We start from the raw sequence: 26,191 nt of genomic DNA, 5'->3' as shown, positions 1-26,191 counted from the left end.
CGAAAATATCTTCAATCCGCGGAAGTGGATATTGTACGGTGTGAAGGACCGGGTTCACTGTTACCTTAAAGTCCCCACAGATGCGAACCTTCCTTGGTTCCCTAGGCGTGCTGCTCAACGACTTTTTCATCACAGGGACGATGGGTGTAGCCCACTCGCTCCAGTCTACCTTGGACAGTACACCTGAACGTTCCAGACTCTCCAGCTCTGCTTCGACGGCTGGGCGGATCGCATAAGGTATCGGTCTGGGATTAAAAAATTTTGGGCTTGCGTTTTCTTCAATTTTAATCGTTGCTGTCATGCCTTTTAGTGTTCCGAGTCCTTGCTAGAACACTTCTTTCACATCAGTTAGGATCTTTGACAGTCGCCCAGGTGTGACGTCTTCATCCTTTTTGTCAGCCACAGTCAGTGCCTGTATGGAATGCCAATCCAGTTGTATTTTCCGGATCCATTCACGTCCCAGTAATGGTGGTCCTCCATCTTGTAATACATACAGGTCTAGTTTTGGTGTTTCCTTACCGTTATATATAACGGTCACCCTTATTTTTCCTGTGTGGTAGACTTTTTGCCCCGTGTACGTCTTCAAAATAATTTTTGTATCTCTCAAGGGTATGTATGAGAATAGCTGCTCGTAGTCCCGTCGGTTTATGACTGTTAGGGCTGATCCTGTGTCCAATTCCATCTTTACCTGGACTCCTGCTATCTTGAGAGTGACCCAAATGGTTCAGTGATCCTCCGTTGTGATCACATTATGTAGTTTCAGACAACTCAGTTCCCTGTTTTCGGAGTCGTTATCATTCTTTTGTTCATCTGAACTATTCTCCGTTATCTTATGTACCTTCTTGTAGTTTCCTTTGGTCGGTTTCTTATTGCTGGTTTTCTTTCCCGACCTGCAGACTCGTGCTATGTGTCCTACTTTTCCACACTGTCTGCACACTTTGTCTTTGAACCAGCAATCATTCTGGTCGTGTGTTGTTCTGCCGCAGCGATAGCACTTCTCTGTTCCATATGACATTTCGTTTGTGCCATATTCTTGCGGTCTCTGTTGTATCTCTGCAGCGCCCCGTGCTGCTGCTTCATATGATACCGCAATGCTGAAAGCCTTTTCCAGCGTAAGGTCCTTTTCAGATAAAAGCCGTTTCTGGGTTCCTTCACTTTGAAGCCCACACACAAACTTGTCCCTTAAGGTATCTGCCAGTCCCGCTCCAAACTGGCAGTGTTTCGATAGTTTGCGCAGTTCTGTTAAATAATCAGCATTGCTTTCATCCTGATGCTGGTTCCGTTTGTGAAACTTGAATCTTTCTGCTATCAGCAGCGGTGTGGGGTTTAAATGTTCCTTTAGTATCGTTACTATGTCTTCAAAACTCTTTTCCATTGGCTTCGTTGGGGTTACTAGATTTCATAATAAACCATACGTCTTTGCACCCATTAAATTTAACAATACCGACACTTTCTTGTCATCTGACACCCCATTTGCCTTGCAGTACGCCTCTATTTGTTCGACATATGTAGTCCAATCTTCGACTTCATTGTCAAATGTGGTGATACTGCCACTCTTCGGCATTTTGGGTGTGGTTTAAAATGGCGTCTCCCAATGGCTTAAAATGGCGTCTCCCGCGCTTTCCTTCCTCCCCCGCTGCTGCCGACGCCGCTCCCGGTGGTTCTCGTGGCAATGGCGGCGCCCTGTAGGTTTCACGCGCTTCTCCTGCGCTGCTGCCAACGCCGCTCTCGGCAGTCCTCGTGGCAATGGCGGCGCCTTGTGGGTTTCTGCGCGTCTCTCTCTCCCTCTCTCCGACGCTGCTCGGCCCCTGAACACCGGCTGTGCCCTGTGCGCTCTGCCCTCTCTCTCTCTCCCCCGTCGACGCTGCTTGGCCCTTTGCTGTGCCGCTCGGTCGGGCTCTAGCCCGCCGCTGTCCGGGAAGGGTCTGCGCACTACCTGTTGCCAGCCCATTTCGCTGGACCACCTCGACTGGAAAGCCAAGCCTGGCTCTCGACAGCCTCCCCCGCAATTCTCGAGTCTCTGCTGGATGACTGGGCGGTTGCCCGTGGTCAACGCCCGAGTCTCTGGCCTTGACCTCCAATCCACTGACCTCCAGGAACGAATCCCCGGGAGGTGATGCAGAGTTGCAGGTAGGTTCGAACCTGCCTCGTCGCCAATGTTGCGTCCGTGTATAATAAGACACAGACTGCGGAGAACGGTACAACAGGTGTTTACTCAACATGGCTCACACTGCAACTGATCTGTACAGATTACTACTCAGTGTTATATACAGGTGTGGTCACTGCCGGTACTGCAGTATACATGAGCTGTAAAACATAGTTCCCCCCCTTCAAGGTATATACATTACAATTTCGGGGTGTGTAACAACGTACACCACCGCAGACAGTTTAGCCTGCTGGGCGCTCATGGAGCTGGGGAGCTTAATCGCCAGGGCAATGTTTGCTGCTGGGTCGTAAACTCCACACCCCGTGAAACGCTCGCCAGCAGATACCATGCTGGAACTGTCTAAATAGATTTCGCGGCCTGTGGGATGTATCCCGGCCCGTAAACCAATGTTTACTTCCCAAACCCCTTCAATGGAACACCGATGGGCTGTTCCAGGATATACCATGTTGGCTGCGAGCTTTGGCTCACAGAGACCCTTCACCTTCAGATCCATCTGTGAGAGGAGCAAGGTCCAGCGGGCAATGCGGGCACTGCTCACTGTCCCATCCTTGATCATCCCGTCCAGAAGCATCTGGGTGGGTGTGTGATGGGTGAAGAGGGTGATGAGAGAGGTGACTGTGAAGATCAATGATCTTTTCACAGCCCAGTGTGTGGCCAAAAGATGCTGCTCACAATTGGAATAGCTCCTTTCCATATCTGTGAGTATCCTGGAGGAGTAAACCACCGGCCGCAGCCTGCCATGCCGCTCTTGGAGCAGCACAGCACTGAGGCTGCCCCCGTTGGCTGCTACCTCCAGGAAGAACTCTTTCCCCCCATCTATGGCCCCTAAAGCTGGCGCGGTCTGCAAGTCCTTTTTGAGCCTGACAAATGCTGCCTGGCAACCCTCATCCCAAAGCCACTCCAGCCCCTTGTGTTGGAGTCGGAGCAGAGGGGCTGCAGTGGCTGCATAGTCCTCAATGAAGTCTCTGCAGTACCCGGTTAGCCCCAGGAACGACCTCACACCCGTTACTTTGTTAGGGACTGGTAGTTCTTGTACCGCCTCCCTCCTAGCCTTATCTATGGCCCTTTCGCCAGCGCGCATGGTCAGACCGAGGAATTTCACCTCCTGCTGGCCGACCTGCGCTTTCCTGGGATTTACCTTGAAACCCTTCTGTCCTAGCAGCTCCAGCAGTTCGGCCAATAGCGGGCCATGCTCCTCTTTCGAATCAGTGAACAGGAGCAGGTCATCAACGTATTGAACCAACTGTTTGGGCTGGCTAAAATCCTTCAAACTGTCAGCCATGCACTGATGGAAAATGCTGGGGCTGTTGTGGAAGCCCTGCGGCAAACAGTTCCACATGTACTGTTGCCCTTTAAACGTAAAGGCAAACTTGTACTGATCCTCCCTCCTTACAGGGATGGACCAAAACCTATTTGAAATATCCAGCACTGTGAAAGTGGTCGCGGATGCTGGAATACTCCCGATGAGGTCGGCAACTGCTGCTACTGTGGGTGCGCAGGCTGGAATGTTGCTATTGAGCACCTGATAGTCCACCGTGGCCCTCCAGGAATTGTTTGGCTTTCTGACCTGCCATAACGGAGAATTCACGTGGGTAGCTATCGGTCTCAGAACTCCCTGCTGCACTAACGAGGACATGGTTGCTTCCATGTCCGGCTCTGCTTCCCTGGGGAAGTTATACTGTTTCTGTGGTCGGGCCATGGGATCCCCGTCTACGCTGACCTCAAACCCTGTGACCCTCCTGCAGTCGTGTTTGTGAGTGGCAAATGTGGCCAGGTGGGCCTGCACAAATGCCTGGAACTCCAGTGGGGTGTTGCTGACCATGAGCCCGAGGTTATAATCCTCTTTGGGCTTCATGGTGCAGAGGGTCCCCTTCCCTTCCTTTCCCAGGATTACTACGACCTCTCTGTTCTTTACTCTACCTGCCCCCCAAAGGCAATGATTCCTCAAATCCACTTGGATCCCATGACCTACGATAAAGTCGGCCCCCAGGACCCCTCTTCCACCCTTCACGTCCCATTTCATCAGGACACACATCCACTTGGAGCGGAGCAGTCCTATCCGAATGGCGAGTGGGATGGAAAACGAGCTGGCCTGTTCCCTACCCGTGAACCCTGATAGACTGTATGGGACCCCGCTGGAGAGAGGTGAGGCGATGGGGTTAGCTGAGTAGACCAAGTTGCATGATGCCCCCGTGTCTAACAGATAAGTCCTCGTCAACTTCTCCACCTCCATCTCCAAAAGGGGTCTTTTCCACTCATCATACCGGAGAGAACACAGATAAACAGGCTGCGCTGGCTCTAGTCACGGCTGTGGGTTGGATGGGGCTGACGGGGTGAGAGCACCGGTGGCGGCTGCTACTCTCCCCTGGCCAGTCAGTAAGGACCTCATGGCATCCAAAAGTGACTTGACCTCTGCGGAAGGGGCCCCTGCCCCCGCCTTTTGGGCTGGGGCTGTGGGATGCTTTCCCTTGTTATCCTTCCAAGGGTTTTTGCACTCCTTCCGCAATGACCATCCTTCCCACACCCGTAACAATTGGTCTTTTTGTTGGGGAGGTTACTCCCTTCCTGGTGCCACTCTTTCCTACCTGGTCCGGGTTTTACCTCATGCACCTTCCCCTTGGGTGGGTGTGCATCAGCTCCCCGACCGTTTTTGTAAGCCAGAGTGAGCTGCCTAATTACCGTGAGTTCTGTGGTCTGGGGATCTTTGGGGTCGAACCAGGCTTCTGCCTTGGCCCGGACCTGTGGCAAGCTGTTCGTCACCAAGTAATGGAGCCAATGTGTCAGGGAATCCCCATTCAGGAACACCCGGCCCGGCGTCCCCTGGCAAGCCTTCCGGTACACCGGCCATAGCCGGTCCACAAAAGCCTGCGGGGTTTCCCCAGAAAGCTGGATCGTCTTCTCCATGCAGGAGAAGGGACTTCCCTCATCCATCCCCATGGCCTCCAGAACCGCATCTCTAAGCTCCTCGTACCCGCTCTGCCCCCTTTTACACTCATCAGAGAGGGATTGGAGGAGATTACTCTCCAGGGAGAATAGCAGCATCTTGGCCTCCTCAGCGTCATCGCAGTCGTTGACGCTGGTGGTCTGCTCTATTTCCCTGAAGTGGATCGAGGGGTCTCCCTTTGCGGAAAGCTTCGGGATATGGTTGACCATAATCCTGAGCTGTTGGGTGTTAAAGGGTAACATGAACTGGTTTTGGAGGGGTCCTTCATTGTCACCATTGGCGGGTGGGCCGAACCTCCGATGCCGCGCTGGGCACATCGGTCCCGGCACCGGCCCCTCGGGCGGGGTTTGCTCTACCTCCGCCTCCACCTCTTGCTCCACTTCGGGTTCCACCCCCGGTTCCACCCCCCCTTGCTGCCAAACCTCACTGAAACTTGGTGCTACGGGTGGTGGCCGTGAGGTCTCCTCTCTCTCAACCGGGTCGTCCCTGGGCACCACCGGTGACGTTGGGACTGTCCTCCCCTCATTCCCCATATAATCTGCCTGGCCTGCCTTTGGGCTTATGAGGCATACCATGCCTTTTGCCTTCCGGAGGGCCCGGCTCAGATTTTCTATCCTCTCTCTACAGGGGCCGTGGTCTGCCTCCTCAAACCCCTGTTCACTTGCTAGCTTGTAAGCGGCTTTTACCTCCTGCACTTTCTCTTCCTGTTCCCTAATCTGCCTTGCCAAGCGGGCGTTTTTTCCCGCAACCTTAACTCGTTTCCCTTAGTCTCGCTGACTTGGCACCGTAGGTATTCCAACGGGGCCTTGTGTTCTCCCACTAGATGCACTCTTTCTTGGTTTAAAGCCTGCAAAGCTACTAATAATTTCTCCCCTGCGAGAGCCTTATCCTGGATCTCCAGGGCTGACTCCCTTAACTCGACTGCCTGTGCTGCGACGAGCCTGTCCAAAAGCTGGACCTGCTTTTTAAAGCACATCAGCCAAACTGCCTTCTCTAAGGACTTCTTGTGCTTCTTTCCCTCTGTCCACTTAGCTGCTGCATCTACCGGACGCCCAGCCTTTAACAGAGTGGTGATCCACTTCTTAGTGATATTCACCTTGCTAAACACATAATCAGAAATCCTCTCCTCCATCATGGTTTGCTCATCTGAACCATTGTCTACTGTATCACAACCCTATTGCTGGTGTCCTGCCGCAGTCGCCATTCTGTAGCGGGTGGCCCGTGAGCCCAGTCAGTTATGCCTCTGACTGCCCGTGAGCGGTTCGAATCGCTCCCACGCCCCTGAGATTCTCGACACCGGACTTAGGTACAGGTAGAGATACAAAAAAGACTCGTTTAGACAGGTGGTTTGGATGTAAGCAAAACTCAGGATTTTATTAAACAGGAAAATTAATACAGTCTTATGAGAAGTTACTAGTGTATAAAATTACAGGCAAATACAAATAACTATACTTATACAGGGAATGGGGAACACACGGCACATCAAGGGAAAACAACTATCTTAACAATCCCCTTATCCTTATCCCACCCCCTATACCTAACTAGATTAAGCTATGAGGGGCCAGAATTTATGCTCACCAATCAAAAGGGTTTGTTGGACTCAAAACAGGGGTGGGGTTTGGAGTTCGCACTTGGTGCTCTCTGGAGCCTGCCGTCGTCACATGGTCTCCGGGCGCTGCAAGGGCGTTGTCCAGGTTCGAGTACCCCAAAGTTAAAGTCTCTGTTTTGGTACTTTACCTTGCAGGGATGATTCCTCTTCTTCGGCCGACAGTTTGAGTTTATATGAAGATAGTCGCAGATTGGCTGAGGCTGAAGGCCCGATGATTCGAAGCCTACCCTCAGTTCGTCTCCTCAGTTGGTCTCCTCAGTTGGTCTCCTCAGTTGGTCTTCCTCAGTTGGTCTTCCTCAGTTGGCCTTCCTTCCTCCCCTCGTCGCGTCCCGCCTCGCCTGGCCTGAATTGTCCATATCCGCCCGATGCAGTGCCGGGGCAGTTTCCAGACGGAGTGGCAAAAGGCACGGGCAAAGGCCAAGGGGTAAGCATGGGACGGGGAAAGAGCGACAGCCACGAGGGCGAGGGGCAGAAGAGCCGAGCAGAGCAGAGAGTGCAGAGAGAGATTGCTACCCGGGGCCTTCAATTATACTCTTTTTGAAAACCCTTATCTGCGCGCCAAATCAGGTTAGTTCTTTGTCTTAATCTTGGCGGGCTATTTTAAATAATGGTAGCAATCTATACTAACTGTTTTTAGATGGCCGGTAATCGCATCTACCAGCCTGATAATTGACTTGTTTTGTTATGAATGTTCCTTGATGGGCCTGTCCAGCCTTGATGGCTTCCCTAATCTGTTGCCGATTATTTATGCAAACTGCTTGATGGCCTTAACTACAGGCCTAACTGAATTTAGATTTGTCTCCAATTCGTTCTAATACATAATTCAAAGTCCTGTCTGGTTTCAAATACAAAGTCTCTCTTCACAGAAACTGCAGCTTTGGTTTCGATCCACAAGCTGTCTGCGTTGCAGAGTCCATTTTAAAATCTCACAGGCTTTCTGCCACGAGGCACGGATGCCATCTTGGGTACCTTTTTGATTTAAAATGTCCACGCAGGATTCCGTTTATTAATAACAACCTTCGGGGAAATGTAGAAATTTTGCAAATCTTACAGCTTGTTAAGCCCACCCTGCGCAGTTGCTGACCAATTAAAAGGATGCGGGTCTGGTGACGTCATTTGATGACACGTCATCAGCCGGTTTCCTTAAAGGGACCATGGCCACATTTATTTTGTTAGTTTTGCTGTCAATGTTCTGCAGCATTGAGGTGCAAACACTGACAATGATTGCACAGAGGTGCACGGCTGCACCCAAGCCCTCCCATGATGCCCTCCATATGCTTATGCAGGGAGTCACAGGATGCAGGGAGCTTCTCTTCCCTTCCAAGGGTGGAAGAGATCTCCCAAGAAGACCAACACAGCCTGGTTGCACATTGCACAGGAGGGCACAAGCAGGGATGTGGTCAGGAGGACCAGGTTGCAGTGGCACAAACCTTTCATTGATCTCAGTAGATCACGAAACGTTACTGCAAATCCACACCCAACCTCATCCTGCTGTGCCACTCATCACATCCCCATCACTCTGCCTTCCCTACCGTACTCCTGCATATCCTTACTCACATCAACTTACCTTGCACCTCCACCCATCCCTCTCTATCTACTTTATCACTTCCCCATCTCACGAGCCATCCCTCACACTCCCCCTCATCCTCGCGCAATCATACAAACTAACAACACACAAGGGGAGGCACTTGGGTGATTTATGCAATGTTCATGTAAATTTTCTCCTTCTCTTCGGCAGTCCCTCGGAACCGAGGATGACTTGCTTCCACATTAAAAATGAGTTCTCAGGTGACTGATGAGTCCAATGCGGGACCTACAGTCTCTGTCACAGGTGGGGCAGACGGTGGTTGAAGGGGCGGGTGAGTGGGGTGCTTGGGTTGACGTGCACTCCTTGCGCTGCCTGCGCTTGGCTTCCGCTTGCTCCCGGCGAAGAGACTCGAGGTGTTTGGCACCTTCCCGGATGCGTCTCCTCCACTTTGTGCGGTCTTGGGCCAGGGATTCCCAGGTGTCGGTGGGGATGTTACACTTATTCAAGGAGGCTTTGAGGGTGTCCTTGAAGCGTTTCCTCTGCCCACCTGGGGCTCTCTTGCCGTGCCGGAGCTCCGAGTAGAGCGCTTGTTTTGGTAGTCTCGTATTGGGCATGCGGACAATGTGACCCATCCATCGGAGCTGATTGAGTGTGGTCAAAGCTTTGATTCTGGGGATGTTGGCCTGAGCAAAAACACTGATGTTGGTGCGCCTATCCTGCCAATGGATTTGCCGGATATTGAGGAGGCAGCGTTGGTGGTACCTCTCCAGTGCTTTGAGGTGCCTGCTGAACATGGTCCATGTCTCTGAGGCATACAGCAGGGCGGGTATCACTGCTGCTCTGTAGACCATGAGCTTAGTGCCAGGTTTGAGGTCCTGGTCTTCAAACCTGGCACTCAGTAAATTTTCTGGTAATGTGTAGTCAAACATTGAAATCTATATTTTCAACACTTTACCTTATTGGAAGGATCTGTGCTCACCTTTGGAAATGTCTTAGTGAGTTCCAGTGACTGTTGAGACATAACTTCCGCCCACCCCACCCACCCCCCCCCCCCCCACCTCACCCCCCACCACACACATACAATTGTGATGAGTGTGAAATTAATGGCTTGGACATTCTGGGATGCTTTATGGTGCCGGTGTGGTGTGGGGTCAAACTGGCACATCATGTGGCAGCCGGGGTGTACAGCGTCAAGTGAAGTAAATCTGGCCATGGTGAGGCCATCGCTGGCGTCCCGGGCAGCAATGTGGTTGGCTGCTGATGCCCTGTGTCCTGTGCAGCATCAGGTGATTGCGGAGAAGGTTGGTATTGTTGTTGGTGATGTTGGTGTGCCTGGTGATGTTGGTGCTGGGGCTGATTGTGGAGGGATTCAGAGGACCAAGGTGAGATTTTTTCAAGGGCACCAATATTGCTGGAATAGATGGCAGCTGAAGTTGAGATGACAGAAGTGATCTGTCAATGGTGAGAGAGCTTGCTCCAAGGAGGTGACAGTGGATAGAGTGTTTACTCCAAACACTTCCAAACTGCATACAGCTCAGAAGTGTCTTCCAAGTCCTGAAGGCTCAAGCTTCTGGCGTTGGAAAGTGACCAGCTGTGAAATGGTAGATTTCATACCACTTTTGCAGCTGTCACCTACTCACAGCAATGGGGAGACATAGAGAACACAACCTACTTACCTGATGTGATCTTCAAACGATGTGAACCCCCTTAAAAAAGTGGGAAAATAGAAATAGGCTGGCAAAAGAGTAGTTAACAAGCATTTAACTATCTTAAATGTCTCCCCCGCTGCTTGGTGTTGGGTCTGTTCTGAAATCGCAGACCCGACACTTTGGAAAATTACATGGAGGCGGGTTCGGAGCGGGTTCCCAACCTGCTGTCAATTATTTGGATTTTGACAGCAGACCCACCTCCAAACCCACACTCTGAGCACTGGCAAAATTCAGCCCAATGAGTACATATACCAAACCACCAAGGAATCTAGTGCCCCATTAAACTTATGGCTTATACCCCTTTATGTAATTAATTATCTCATTCATTTTACCAATGTAGCATAAACAGAATGAATTATAAAATCTGTTAAGTGATTTATATTCCACTTGCAACATTGATCACAATTCATTTGAGGCTTCATCACTCACTGTAAGAATATTGGGCACAGAAGTGAAATGGACATCTCTTCCTTGGCCGTGTTAACCATCCTACATTGTGAATCATGCAAAGTGATAATGTTTAAACCTGCAGACTGCTGACGCGAGTCAGAAGCTAATCACATTGTGGGGTCATTGTGCGATAAGGATACGATAGCAAAATACTACGGATGCTGGAAATCCGAAATAACAACAGAAAACGCTGGAAAAACACAGCAGGCCAGGCAACATCCGTGGAAAGAGAAATAGAGTTAACATTTCAGGTCAATGACCCTTCATCAGAACTGAGAAAAAAGGCAGAAAATGAAACAGATTAAAAGGCCAGTTTGGGCTCTGGGAAATGGGGGATGGGATGAAAGAACAAAAGGGAAGTGAAGAGACATTAAGAGGTATTCAAGACGAGACGACATAGTAATAGGACAAGTAAAGAGACAAAAGATGGCTCTAGATGAAGTGTGAAATGCGCTGGCAGAATGAGAGACAGCTGCCATGTGGGAGAGAAAAAAAGGGAAAAGGCACAAACCAAAGGTATGGATAAAAAATATATAAAAATGTAATAGGGGCTTGTGGTGTATGTAACCGTTCCACCTTTAAGAGAACTATTTTAAGAGATGCACTACTTTATCTTGGCTGCTGTATACTGTAATACCGGTGGTGACCACACCGGTATATAAGTGCTGTGTAATGATTTATTGGGCAGTTCAGCCTGACCTTCGACGAGTAAAGACCTGTTGAATTTATTCTTGTGGTCTGTGTGCAGTGATTCTTATTAACAATAACTAGAACACACAGACTTAACAGTGGCGACGATGACGATCTTACCCTGCGGCAGAGATATATCCAAGGCAGTTTAACGGGCGTCGAGAAGAGGCATCCGCCCTCATCACCCTGCTGAGAAAAGACTCGGGTCTGAAGAGCAAGGAAGAATCCTGACACGAAGCCTTCCATCAGCAACAGGCAGTGATCATCCCTTCTACCACGGTGGTGGGTAAGCCGATCAGCGACGAGCAGCAAGTCGGCCACATTGGCTGTGAAGTAGGGGAGGGAAAAACGGAGGATATAAGGGCGGAGAATTCGACCACAGCCGGGGAAAAGAGACGGACAGAAGTCATGGCCAGAGGCGCTGGGGCAGCGTAAGGCACGGGAGCCGCGGTGAATGCAAACGCAGCCGGTGTAAAAGACCGGGCTGCAAGCGGGCTGGGAGATGCAACAGCGTCGAGAGAGAGCTCGACCGCGACCAGGGAAAAAGGCCGGGCAGCTACCGAGGCCGCGAGGCGCAGAAGAAAATAAAAATAATTTTTAAAAAACCGCGGAGAACTCAGCCGCAGCCGGGGGAAAGGACCGGACTGCAAGAGGGGCTGGGAGGCACGATTTGAGAACCGCTGGGGAGGGCGAACGCAGCAATACAGCAATCGCCATTACAGCCAGCGGGGGAGAAAGGCAAACGCGGGAAGCCGCCATTTTCGTAGGCGGGGGAAGAAGACAAGCGCGGGAAACCGCCATTTAAAAAAAAAAAAAGAAAAGAAAAATTTCTTTTTGTTTCTCAAGAAGATTGCGAGGATGCCTAAGCGTGGTAACATCAATGATTTCGATGCCGATGTTGAAGATTGGGCCACGTATGTAGAACGCATAGAGATTTATTGTAAGGCAAATAAAATATCAGATGAAGATAAAGTACTAACCTTACTATCCTCAATGGGTGCGAAGACATACGGGCTATTGAAGCATCTTCTATCACCAGCTAAACCGGCGGATCAGGCTTTCGCTAATATTGTTGCTGTCCTGAGAAATCATTTGAACCCCACACCGCTGATGTTAGCGGAACGATTTAAATTTTATGCGAGAACGCAACTGAAAGAGGAAAGCAACGCGGAGTATTTAATTGAACTGCGTAAGCTAGCGAAATACTGTCAGTTTGGGGAAAGACTGACAGAGGCACTGAGAGACAAATTCGTGTGTGGATTGTCGAAAGAAGGAACACAAAAGCGGCTGCTTGAAGAGAATGATCTTACACTTGATAAGGCTGTCACTATTGCAGCATCGCACGAAGCCGCAGCGAGAGGCACTGCGGAAATGCAGCTGAAGGCAGCGGTACTCAGCGTAGATCAAATGGCTTTGGGTACAGTGAAATGTTATCGTTGTGGAAAGACAACACACGATCAGAACCAATGCTGGTTTAAAAATCAGGAATGTAGAAAATGTGGCAAGCTTGGTCACATAGCTAAAGTATGCCGGTCAGGAAAGAAGACCAGCAACAAAAAGTCACCGCAGGATAAGTGCAGAAAGGTACATAAGGTGGCTGAGAAGAGTTCGGATGAACAGAATTCGGATTCAGACTCCAACAGCAAGGAACTGGGTAGTCTGAGAATTCACAATGTGAGTAAGGAAGCTGACCTACAAACTATCTGGGTCACACTTCAGATAGCAGGAGTCCAAGTGAAGATGGAATTGGACACTGGATCGACATTGACGGTCATGAATAAGCAAGATTACAAAAGGGTATTCACACATATTCCCCTACGGGATACGGAGATAGTATTGCAGACATACACGGGGCAAAGAGTATACCTCATCGGAAAGATAAAAGTCAAGGTGGTACACAAGGGCAAAGAACACCAAGGAATGGACTTATATGTACTACCTGAGGGAGGTCCACCACTTCTGGGACGGGAGTGGATCAGGAAAATAAATATGGACTGGCACTCCCTAAAAGCAATAACGGTAGATTCCGGAAAAAAAGATGTCAAACCTGAACGATTGTCCAGAATATTGGATGAGGTTAAAGAGGTGTTCCAACAGGGACTGGGAACACTGAGAGGAATTACGGCAAAAATCAAGATTGCAGAACATGCAAACCCAAAATTTTTCAAAGCCAGACCGGTACCTTATGCAATACGACCTGCTGTGGAAGCTGAGCTGGAAGGGCTAGAATGTTCAGGAGTACTGTCTAAGGTGGACTGGAGTGAGTGGGCCACGCCCATTGTTCCCGTCATGAAGCGTTCATCGAGTAACAAACCAGGGGAACCGGGGAAGGTCCGCATCTGTGGAGACTTCAAGATCACGGTTAATCCGGTGCTTCACATGGTGCAATATCCGCTTCCGCGGATTGAGGATATCTTTGCTTCATTGTCTGGTGGGAAACACTTCACCAAGATAGACCTGGCGCAAGCGTACTTACAGATGGAAGTTGAGGAAGAGTCGCGCCAGTATCTCACAATCAACACGCACAGAGGCTTGTATCGATATAATAGACTGGTTTTTGGAGTGGCTTCGGCTCCAGCAATTTGGCAGAGGGCCATGGAGCAGGTATTACAGGGAATTCCAAGCACTCAATGTTACTTGGACGATATCCTGATTACAGGAGATGACGATGAGGAACACCTTGCAAATTTGAGACTGGTGCTCACCAGATTGAAGGAATATGGACTTCGAGTTAATCGCCAGAAATGTGAATTCTTTCAGAAATGGATCTCGTACTGTGGTCATGTCATTGACCAGGAGGGGCTGCACAAGTCACCTGACAAGATCGAAGCTGTTGTGAAGGTTCCCGCTCCGGAAAATGTATCCCAGTTGAGGTCGTTCCTTGGGTTGATTAACTATTACCATAAGTTTCTGCCAAATCTATCCACGGTGCTGCACCCGCTGAACGCTCTTTTGCAGAAAGAAGTACCATGGAAGTGGAGCGAGGACTGTAAGAAGGCCTTTCGCAAAAGCAAGGCATTGATCACCTCAGAGGAAGTGTTGGCTCACTTCAACCCAATGCTACCTATTCGTTTAGCTTGTGATGCTTCTCCTTATGGTATTGGAGCAGTACTCTCACACAAGTTGCCAAATGGCTTGGAAAGGCCAGTCGCATTTGCATCCAGATCATTGACCTCCGCTGAGCGCAACTATGCTCAGATAGATAGGGAGGCTCTCAGCCTTGTGTGGGGAGTAAAGAAGTTTAATCATTACCTGCAGGGCCAGAAGTTTATACTGCTGACAGACCACCAGCCGTTGGTATCCATTTTTAACCCTAAGAAGGGTGTTTCGGTGATGACAGCACAGAGGCTCCAGAGATGGTCCCTTTTCCTAGGGGCACATCAATATCAGATAGAATTCAAAGGTACAAAGCAGCATGGTAATGCTGATGGGCTGTCGCGCCTGCCACTACCTACTGAGGAGGAGGCACCGACGGTTGACCCGGTGGAGTTATTTCACTCGACCATCATCGAATGTTTACCTGTCACCAATGCAAATATTGAAAGGGAGACTAGGAATGACCCGACACTGTCCCGGGTCTACGAATTGACAGTAAAGGGATGGCCAGCCCATGGTGATCCACTGTTACCGGCATTCTCAGCAAGACGAGAACAGCTGTCCATCTGTCAGGGAACATTGATGTATGGAACAAGGGTGATTATCCCTCCTAAGTTAAGAGAAAAGAACTACATGAAGGTCATCTGGGGGAAGTCAAGATGAAAAGCCTTGCTAGGGCTTATGTGTGGTGGCCGGGTATCGACCAACAGATAGAGGATCTGACGAAAAGCTGCTCAGGGTGCCAAAAAGTCCAAAATGCACCTCCAATTGCACCGCTGCATCCATGGGAATGGCCTTCAACCCCATGGCAACGTGTACATATTGACTTTGCTGGTCCATTCATGGACTCCATGTTTTTAATTGCGGTGGACGCACATTCTAAATGGTCAGAAGTGATTAAAATGACTACCACTACCTCGGAGAAGACGATCGCAGTGCTAAGAACGATATTTGCAAGAAATGGATTGCCAGAGCAAATATGTTCAGACAACGGACCACAGTTCGTGTCACAGGAATTCCAGAAATTCCTGAAGAAGAATGGGGTGAAACATTATACCTCTGCCCCATATCATCCAGCTACGAATGGGCTGGCCGAGAGGTTTGTACAGACGTTCAAAAAGGCAATAAAGGCCATGAGCGAAGATCAGATTCCACTGCAACACAAGGTGGACAATTTCCTACTGGCATATCGAAACGCCACCCATGCAACAACAAACCAAAGTCCTGCCATGATGTTCTATAACAGGAGGTTGCGGTCCAGGTTGGACTTGTTAAAACCAAATGTGCGGAGGGAAGTCGAAAACAAACAGTTCCAGCATATCAATAACAAGCCCACTCGGAGTTTTGAAATAGGACAACCGGTGTTAGCCAGGGACTATAAAAACGAGAAATGGCAATCTGGAACAATTCGGGCCAGACAAGGACCCCTGATGTACACGGTAGATGTTGGTGAAAACGTAATGCGACGTCATGCTGACCAACTGGTGGGATCGAGAACAAGGATTGAGCCCATGGTTACGACAGAGACAACCGTGGAGGAAGTTAGTGAACCTGAAGCACCTACCTCAGAAGTGAATATACCTGATGATGATGTCCTATCCATAGGGGGTCAACTAGATGAGTCACCCCAGCAACGAGAACCAGAGACCCCTGAAAGGCGTTATCCATCTCGGATCAGGAGGCCTCCTCAGAGACTGAATCTGTGAACTGTTTTTACATGAAGTTGTGTATATATGTTATTATGTTATGTTAAATGGGGAATATATACTGTTAAGCTAAAAAGGGAGGATTGTGGTGTATGTAACCGTTCCACCTTTAAGAGAACTATTTTAAGAGATGCACTACTTTATCTTGGCTGCTGTATACTGTAATACCGGTGGTGACCACACCGGTATATAAGTGCTGTGTAATGATTTATTGGGCAGTTCAACCTGACCTTCGACTAGTAAAGACCTGTTGAATTTATTCTTGTGGTCTGTGTGCAGTGATTCTTATTAACAATAACTAGAACACACAGACTTAACAAGGCTGAGGTTATGATCTGAAATTGTTGAACTCGATATTGAGTCTGGAAGGCTGTAAAGTGCCTAATCGGAAGATGAGGTGCTGTTCCTCGAGCGTAAGGATATGTGCGATAAGGATATGCTAGTATTGGAGATCAGTCAGGACAAAGGGAAAGCGGGTACAGACGCTTCCCACATTGTGTGGAAGGCATCCCATGTGAGGTGCTACTATCAGCTTGGCCAGAACAATGGAGGGGCAGAAGCCAGTATATAGACTAGCAGCGGGATCACAGCCATCTGGGATGGGCTTAATTTCATCTCATATTCCTTTAAAATGCCAGGCAGGAAACAACAGGTTAAATTTATTCAAAAGCAAAATATGGCAGATGCTGCAAATCTAAAATAAAAACAAAAAATGCTGGAAATACTCAGCAGGTCAGGCAGCATCTGTGGAGAAGGGAACAGAGTTAATGTTTCAGGTCAATGACCTTTTGTCAGAACTGGAAAAAGTTAGAGAGGGAACAGGTTTTAAGCAAGGGCAGAGGCAGGGATAGGGTGGAGTGGAGGAAAGAACAAAAGGGAAGGTCTGTGTTAGGGTGGAAGTCAGGAGAGATTAAATGACAAAAGGGATGATGGTGCAAGGCAAAAGAGAATGGTAATGGGACAAGTAAAGAAAAAACAGAAAGGTCCAGAGGAGGTGTAAATGGCAACAGCAGAATCATTGCCAACAGCTGCTGTCTGAAAAATGTCTACTATAAGCCCAGTGACTGCCACAGCTACCTGAACTACACTTCCTCCCACCCCGCTTCTTGTAACAACTCTATTCCATTCTCCCAATTTCTCCTTCTCCGTCGCATTTGTTCTGATGATGCCACCTTCCATACGTTTTCCTTTTCCCTCAGCCGAGGATCCCCTTCTACCATGGCTGACATAGCCCTTGACCGTGTCCATCCCATTTCCCACACTTCTGCTCTCACCCCTTCCCCTCCCTCCCAGAACCACGCTAGGGTTCCCCTTGTCCTCACCTTCCACCCCACCAGCCTCCACATTCAACGGATCATCCTCCGCATTTCCACCACCTCTAGCATGATGTCGCCACCAAACATATCTTCCCTCCCCTCCCCTTTTAGTATTCCAAAGGGACTGTTCCCTCCGCGACACCTTGGTCAACTCTTTATCACCCCCAACAACCCCATCCCTTCCCATGGATAAGAGAATAAGAAACAGGAGCAGGAGTAGGCCATTTTGGCCACTCGAGCCTGCTCCGCCATTCAATAAGATCATGGCTGATCTTCTACCTCATCTCCACTCTCCTGCAGTATCCCCATATCCCTTGAATCCCTTAATATTCAAAAATCTATCAATCTCTGTCTTGAATATACTCAACGACTGAGCCTGCACAGCCCTCTGGGGTAGAGAATTCCAAAGATTCACCACTTTCCTGAGTGAAGAAATTTCTCCTCATCTCAGTCCTAAATGGCTGACCCCTTATTCTGAGACTGTGACCCCTGGTTGTAGACTCCCCAGCCAGGGGAAACATCCTCCCTGCATCTAACCTGAAAAGCCCTGTAAGAATTTTGTATACTTCAATGAGATTGTAGTGTATGTACCTTTAAGAGAGAACTACTTTTACAGCTCCTGTATACTGTAGTACTGGCAGTGACCACACCTGTATATAAGCCTTGAGCATGCCTCTGTACTGCCAGTCTTGAGACTACCCTACTCCAGTAAACACCTGTTGATTGTTAAGTTACAGCCTCCGTGTAGTTGTTGGAAAACATCATACTCTAAGAATCACAGATCCAACAGTGGCGACGAGGTCGATTCGAATCTACCTGCAACTCTGCATTTCCCTTCAAGGATTCGCTCCGGGAGGGCGGTGGAAGAAAGTCGAGGCCAGAAGCACGGGCGTCGACCACGAGCAACTGCCCAGTCATCCGGCAGAGAGTGAACATCGCAGGGGAGGCTGTTGAGAGCCGGGCTTGGTTCCCCAGCCACGACAATCCAGCAACAGACTGGCAACAGGTACAGCGCAGACCCTTCCCGGACAGCGGCGGCTGGAGCCGACTGACGGCAGAGAAAAAGCCGAGCAGCGTCGACGGGGTAAGAGAGAGGGTGAAGCGCACAGGGCGCAGCCGGGGGTTGAAAACCGAGCGGCGTCGAGGAAAAACAAAACAGAGAGAGAGAGAGGGTAAAGGAGCAGCCGGGTTCAGGATCGAGCGGTGGAAATGGGAAAGGCGCACAGGAGAACGCGCAGAGCACAGCCAGGGCTCAAGGGCTGAACAGCGTCCGCGGGGAGAAGAAGGGAGAGCGCGGGAGACGCCATTGAGCCGCGGAGAAGAAGGGAGAGCGCGGGAGACGCCATTTTTAGAAGCCGCAGCGGAGAAGAAGGGCGAGCGCGGGAAGAAAGAAAAGCGCGGGAGACGCCATTTTGTGCCAGCGGAGAAGAAGGGAGCGTGCGGGAGACGCCATTTTTGACAGTTAAATCACACTCAGGGATGCCGAAGAGTGGCAGTATCTCTGCGTTCGACAATGAAGTCGAAGATTGGGCGACATATGTGGAACGCATTGAGGTGTACTGCAGGGCGAATGAAGTGCCAGATGCTTGGAAAGCACTGGTTTTGTTAAATTCCATGGGTGCAAAAACTTATGGCTTACTGCGAAACCTAATAACCCCAGAGAAGCCCGTGGATAAGAATTTCGAAAGCATAGTAGAAATCCTACAGGACCACTTAAACCCCACACCGCTGCTGATAGCAGAAAGATTTAAGTTCCACAAAAGGAACCAGCATAAAGACAAAAGTAATGCTGAGTACTTAACGGAACTGCGCAAACTATCGAAACACTGCCAGTTTGGAGCGGGACTAGCAGATACGTTAAGGGACAAGTTTGTGTGTGGGCTTCAAAGTGAAGGAACCCAGAAACTGCTTCTATCAGAAAAGGATCTTACGCTGGACAAGGCTTTCAGCATGGCAGTATCACACGAAGCAGCCGCAAGGGGCGCTGCAGAGATACAACGGAGACCGCAAGAATATGGCACCAGTGAAATGTCATATGGAGCAGGGAAGTGTTATCACTGCAGCAGAACAACACACGACCATAAGGATTGTTGGCTCAAGGACCAAGTGTGCAGACAGTGTGGAAAAGCAGGACACATAGCAAGAGTCTGCAGGTCAGGGAAGAAAACCAACAGCAAGAAATCTCCACAGGAGAAGTACAAAAAGGTACATAAGGTGATGGACAGTAGTTCAGATGAACAGAAAAGTGATACAGACTCCGGAAGCAAGTAGCTGGGTTGTCTGAAACTACATAAGGTAACCAAAATGGAGGATCACCAGACTATCTGGGTCACACTCAAGATAGACGGAGTCCAAGTGAAAATGGAATTGGACAGAGGATCAGCCCTAACAGTCATAAACCAAAGGGACTACAAGCGGCTATTTTCACATATACCCTTGAAAGCTACAGAGATTGTCTTGAAGACGTACACGGGGCAAAAAGTCTACCCCAAAGGAAAAATAAGGGTGAAAGTGATATACAAAGGCCAGGAAATACCTAAAATGGACCTATATGTATTGCCAGATGGAGGACCACCACTACTAGGATGTGAATGGATCCGGAAGATACAATTAGATTGGCATTCCATACAGGCACTGAAGGTTGAGGCCAAAAAAGATGACGACGTCACACCTGGATGACTGTCAAAAATGCTAACTGACGCAAAAGAAGTGTTCCAGGAGGGACTCGGAACACTAAAAGGCATAACAGCAACGATTAAAATAGAGGAAAATGCAAGCCCAAAGTTTCTTAAGGCCAGACCAGTGCCTTATGCGATCCGACCAGCCGTCGAAGCAGAGCTGGAAGGGTTGGAACGTTCAGGAGTGCTGTCCAAAGTAGACTGGATCGAGTGGGCTACACCCATCGTTCCTGTAATGAAGAGGTCATTGAGTAATGTGCCTGGGGAACCAAAGAAGGTTCGCATCTGTGGGGACTTTAAGGTGACAGTGAACCCAGTCCTTCACACGGTACAATATCCGCTTCCACGGATTGAGGATATTTTCGCCTCGCTATCTGGAGGTAAACACTTCACCAAAATTGATCTAGCCCAGGCATACTTGCAAATGGAGGTAGAAGAAGCCTCAAAACAATACCTCACGATCAACACTCATAAAGGTCTCTACCAATACAACCGGCTGGTGTTCAGGGTAGCATCAGCTCCAGCTATTTGGCAAAGGGCGATGGATCAAGTCCTGCAAGGGATTCCAGGGACCCAGTGTTATTTGGCCGACATCCTGGTCACGGGCGAAAATGACAGTGATCACCTCGCCAACCTGGAGAAGGTGCTCACTAGATTAAAGGAATATGGGCTACGAGCTAATCGCCACAAGTGCGAGTTTTTCCAGCAGCAGCTCTCGTATTGTGGCCACGTTATTGATGAAGAGGGGTTACGTAAGTCCCCTGAAAAGATTGAGGCAGTAGTCAAGGCTCCAGCACCAGAAAATGTGTCACAACTGAGGTCGTTCCTTCGGCTGGTGAACTGCTACTGTAAGTTCTTACCAAATTTGTCTACAGTATTACACCCACTGAACACCCTGCTGCAAACGGGGGTACCATGGAAGTGGAATGACGAATGTAAACGAGCTTTCCAGAAGTGCAAAGAATTGATCACATCAAAAGAGGTGTTGGCCCATTTCAACCCAGCACTACCAATTCGTTTGGCATGTGATGCATCACCCTATGGTATTGGAGCGGTGCTGTCGCACAAATTCCCAGACGGGTTGGAGAGGCCAGTAGCCTTTGCGTCTCGGGATCTACAGACTCTGCCACAGGTAGGGCAGGTAGTGGTTAAAGGGACGAGCGGGTGGAGTGCTTGATTTGTCATACTTTTCCTCCGCTGTTTGTACTTGGCCTCCGCGTGGTTCACTAATGTCCTTTAGGGAAGTAAATCTGGCCTAAACGTGACTCCAGACTCACAGCAATGTGGGCCTGCTTGCATTTCCTGTCACTGGCCCGGTTCAGATGTCGGCACGATGTGCTTACCTGATCCAGCGGCGTAGTTAGTGCGATGTGCTGGCTGGGATCCGATGAGCACTCTGCAGCCAATCAGGGAAGGGGAAACTCATTCATGAGTTTGATAGTAAAGACTGTCAAACTCATGAAAAGTACGGGCGCCCAAAAGACTAGTTTAACTTTAATTAAAATTTTAAAAAACATCCCAATAATTAAATAAACTATAAATAACTTTAAAAAACTATTTAAAACAATTAATAAAATTTTTGAAATTTTTTTTTTATTACAAATTCGGGTCTAAAAATAAACTTAACTTACTGTAAAGTCCTTAAAAACAATGAAGCTGTGGAAAAAATGTAATAATTTTAAATAATAGACCACTTACCTTCAAGAATCCACTGCTTACGCCTCCTTTCTTCATTTCCAAAAAGTTCAGGCCCTTGCACACGTGCAAACCCGTCTAAACGAAGGAAGTTCAACGCGTGCGCGCAGAGTCCTGCGCGCACGCGTTGGACCTCTTAACCCGTTAGTTCGATGGAGAGGAAATGCCGGTTTCTCGCGCATGCACTGTGCATGCTGGAATCCAGCACTTCCAACGGGCCCACGCATGAGTACACCATCCGTACTCACGCGTTGGGACCGGAATTACTGGCCCAATAATGAGAATAAAACCGGATGTACCACCCGGCATCAACCTCGGCACCAGCTACGGACACTGCAATGGCACACTCATCCCAGTCGACCCTGCAAAGTCCTCCTCACCAACATCTGGGGACTTGTGCCAAAATTGGGAGAGCTGTCCCACAGACTAGTCAAGCAACAGCCTGACATAATAATACTCACAGAATCATACCTTTCAGCCACAGTCCCAAACTCCTCCATCACCATCCCTGGGTATGTCCTGTCCTACTGGCAGGATAGACCCACAAGGAGTGGTGGCACTCTGGTATACAATGGGGAAGGAATGGCCCTGGAAGTTCTCAACATTGACTCCGGAGCCCATGAAGTTTCATGGCTTCAGGTCAAGCATGGGCAAGGAAACCTCCTGCTGATTACCACCTACCGCCCTCCCTCAGCTGATGAATCAGCACTCCTCCACATTCAACACCACTTGGAAGAAGCACTGAGCATAGCAAGGGCACAGAATGTACTCTGGGTGGGGGACTTCAATGTCCATCACCAAGAGTGGTTCAATAGCACCACTACTGACCGAGCTGGCAGAGTCCTGAAGGAGTACTCAACATTGACTGTGGGCCAACAGCAGCAGCAGAATTGTGTTCCATCACAATCTGTAACCTCATGGCCTGGCATATCCCTCACGCTACCATTACCAGTAAGCCAGGGGACCAACCCTGGTTGAATAAGGAGTGTGGAAGAGCATGCCAGGAGCAGCACCAGGTGTACCTAAAAATGAGGTGCCAACCTGGGGAAGCTGCAACACAGGACTACATGCATGCTAAAAAGCGGAAGCAGCATGCTAAAGACAGGGCTAAGCGATCCCACAATCAACGGATCAGATTAAAGCTCTGCAGTCCTGCCACATCCAGTCGTGAACATTCACTCCCTCCACCACCGGTAAACCATGGCTGCAGCGTGTACCATCTACAAGATGTACTGCAGCAACTCGCCAAGACTTCTTCGGCAGTACCTCCCAAACCCGCGACCTCTTCCATCTAGAAGGACAAGGGCAGCAGGCGCATGGGAACACCACCACCTCCAAGTTCCCTTCCAAGTCACACACCATCCTGACTTAGAAGTATATCGCCGATCCTTCATCGTCGCTGGGTCAAAATCCTGGAACTCCCTTCCTTACAGCACTGTGGGAGTACCTTCACTACATGGACTGCAGCAGTTCAAGAAGACGGCTCACCACCACCTCCTCAAGGGCAATTAGTGATGGGCAATAAATGCTGGCCTTGCCAGTGACGCCCACATCCAATAAACAAATTTAAAAGAAGTCTATTTTCTACGATGCCATTAGAATCATCATAGAGCAGGCAACCATAATTCTGAAGGAGTGCTTCAGCTGCCTGCATTGATCAGGGAAAACACTACAGCCAGGGTTTCAGCAATCATAGTGATGTTGCTGTATGCTGTACAAATTTGCCTTGCAAAGAGGCATCCTCATGGACTTCCCAGACGAGGAAGAGGAACATGCAAAAGGACAGTAGGGCCATCAGACAGACTAAAAACTGCTGGAGTAAGGTGATGCCGAGGACAACCCTTTGGAGGCACTGAAAGTCATTCAAACCAATCTAATGTGAGGCCTTCTCATGACTACTGAATCTGTCCACTGTAAGATTACGTCCACGTCCACCTTTCCCAAACCACCACTTCAATGATATACAGACACTTGTCTGTCGCAGACAAGTTCCACGTCTCACATTTTTCTTAGGTACTCCCCCATCTTGCCGAAAATACTGCACAAGCATCTTTACTGCAACCGAGTTTTAAATTCAAAAATCTGTGTCTTTCTTTGAACCTCACATTCCTTGATACTTACAACTGTGCACCCTTTTGATTTAAATCTTAATCACTTGCTTCTCCTCAGTGCCATGAGGTGTCTGCCTGCTTTGTCCCCATAAAGCTTTCAGGGATGAGGTGGCCCTTATCTCAAGGCAGCTGAGATCTCAGACACCAGAGACCTGTCTTATGTGCTACCGTACGGGCAGCCTGGCTCAGGTTGATTTCTGCCACTTGTGTAGACATCTGAGGAGGCTGGTGGGAGAACTGCATAAGCACTCTGAGACTCATCCCCCTCACCCCCTCCTACAGTGTGCAGAGATAGCCCTCCTTGGGATTCCATTCCTATTATCCATGTATATGAGGGGTGGGGGAGGGGGAGCATTCACTCCAGATCCTTGGCAATATATAAACCTGTTTACTCTGAATGGGTTTGCATTACAACAACAACAACTTGTATTTATATAGCGCCTTTAAAATAGTAAAGCATCCCAAGGCGCGTCCCAGGAGTGTTATAAGACAAAAAATTTGACACTGAGCCACATAAGGAGAAATTAGGGCAGGTGACTAAAAGCTTGGTCAAAGAGGTAGGCTTTAAGGAGCGTCTTAAAGGAGGAAAGATAGATAGAGAGGCGGAAAGGTTTAGGCAGGGAATTCCAGAGCTTAGGGCCTAGGTGACCGAAAGCAGCATTAATTGCAGATTTATTGTCTCGTGGTCTATTGAGCTTCATGAATTGACCTGACGATCTGCAGTTTTGAAAGTATTCAAATTCTGATCTATGCTGACCCACCCAAAGAGACACTGAGCCGTAGCAAGAGCCATTCTTAAGCGAAACGCTTATTATTTGCTTGCAAAATTTCCCCTAAGGTTATCCTGAAGAAAACAAAAGGTATTGGCAAAGGTGACTTGTAAGAAGAGAAGCACCATTCGGTGAAGCAGGAAGTGTAGTGGTTATAATATTGGACTAATAATCCAAAGAATGTGACCTTCATGGCAGGTTGAGAATTTTTATTCTGTTTTAAAAAAAATATGGAAATACAAAACAGAGAAAAAAATCAAAAAGGCTCTTTTGTTGAAAAAACAGAAATCTTTGGCAAAACAACTAAAATAATTTGGTAGGAATATTCAAAGTTATGAATAATATTAAAATGGTAATTATGGAATGTGTTTTGAAGAATTAGTAAGTGTACCAAAATTGTAGAGAAATTGAAGAATATGAAGAGGGCTTTGCATTTTTTTCTGCTTGTCCAAAAGCGCGCGAGGGTTCACAAGAAGTGGGTTGGTCAGGAAAATAAAACTTGCTAAAATTCTGAAGGAGTACAATAATTCTATTACATCATTAGATTTTATTCACCTTCTGGAAAGATATAAAGATCAAGATCTAACAATAAATGACACAATTCAAGCTGAGTAATGCAAATTAGCCAACATCTAAAGACTTAAGCAAAATGATCCAATGCTACTTAAAAATTAATTGCCTGCAGTTACATGAAAAATTAATTCCATTAATCTAATCAAATGTTTGTTCAGTGTAACAAAGTGGCCCTATTGCTCAATGGGGAAATTTGGGGTCGGCCCAGTTCCAAGAAGCAATTTACTCTGGAAAACTGCATCAAACAAACCTTCATAGATGTCGGAGCGGCTGCAAAACATTTTGGAGGGGGAGGGCGAACAGCCAGTTGTCATGGTGCACATAGGCACCAATGATATAGGTAAAAAGCGGGATGAGGTCCTAAAAGCAGAATATAGGGAGTTAGGAGGTAAATTAAAAAATAGGACCTCAAAGGTAGTAACCTCAGGATTGCTACCAGTGCCACGTGCTAGTCAGAGTAGAAGTAGGAGGATATTTCAAATGAATACGTGGCTAGAAGAATGGTGCAAGGGGGAGGGATTCAAATTCCTTGGACATTGGAACCGGTTCTGGGAGTGGTGGGACCAGTACAAACGGGACGGTTTGCATCTGGGCAGGGCCGGGACCGATGTCCTAGGGGGAGTGTTTGCTAGTGCTGGTGGGGAGGGTTTAAACTAAAGTGGCAGGGGGTTGGGAGCCTGAGCAGGGAGACAGAGGAAAGGGAAACAAGGAAAAAAGCAAAAGACAGGAAGGAAAAAAACAAAATTAGAAGGCAAAGAACTCAACGGTTTAAATCATACATGGTCACAGTAAATAATAATTCATATAGGTCTGAGAGCATTAAAAAAACAAGCCTGAAGGCTTTGTGTCTTAATGCAAGGAGCATTCGGAACAAGGTGGATGAATTAGCTGCGCAAATAGAGGTAAACAAATATGATTTGATTGGGATGACAGAAACATGGCTCCAGGGTGGCCAAGGCTGGGAACTCAACATCCAGGGGTATTCAATATTTAGAAAGGACAGGCAAAAAAGGGAGGTGGGGTAGCATTGCTGGTTAAAGAGGGGATTAACACAATTGAAAGGAAGGATATTAACTCTGATGATGCGGAATCTGTATGGGTAGAACTGAGAAATATCAAGGGGCAGAAAACATTAGTGGGAGTGGTATA

The sequence above is a fragment of the Somniosus microcephalus genome, chromosome 8, assembly GCF_052327205.1.
Source record: "Somniosus microcephalus isolate GS21.2 chromosome 8, FLI_Smic_1.0, whole genome shotgun sequence".
In the NCBI taxonomy this organism is placed as follows: Eukaryota; Metazoa; Chordata; class Chondrichthyes; order Squaliformes; family Somniosidae; genus Somniosus; species Somniosus microcephalus.
This window is presented reverse-complemented; position numbering follows the sequence as displayed.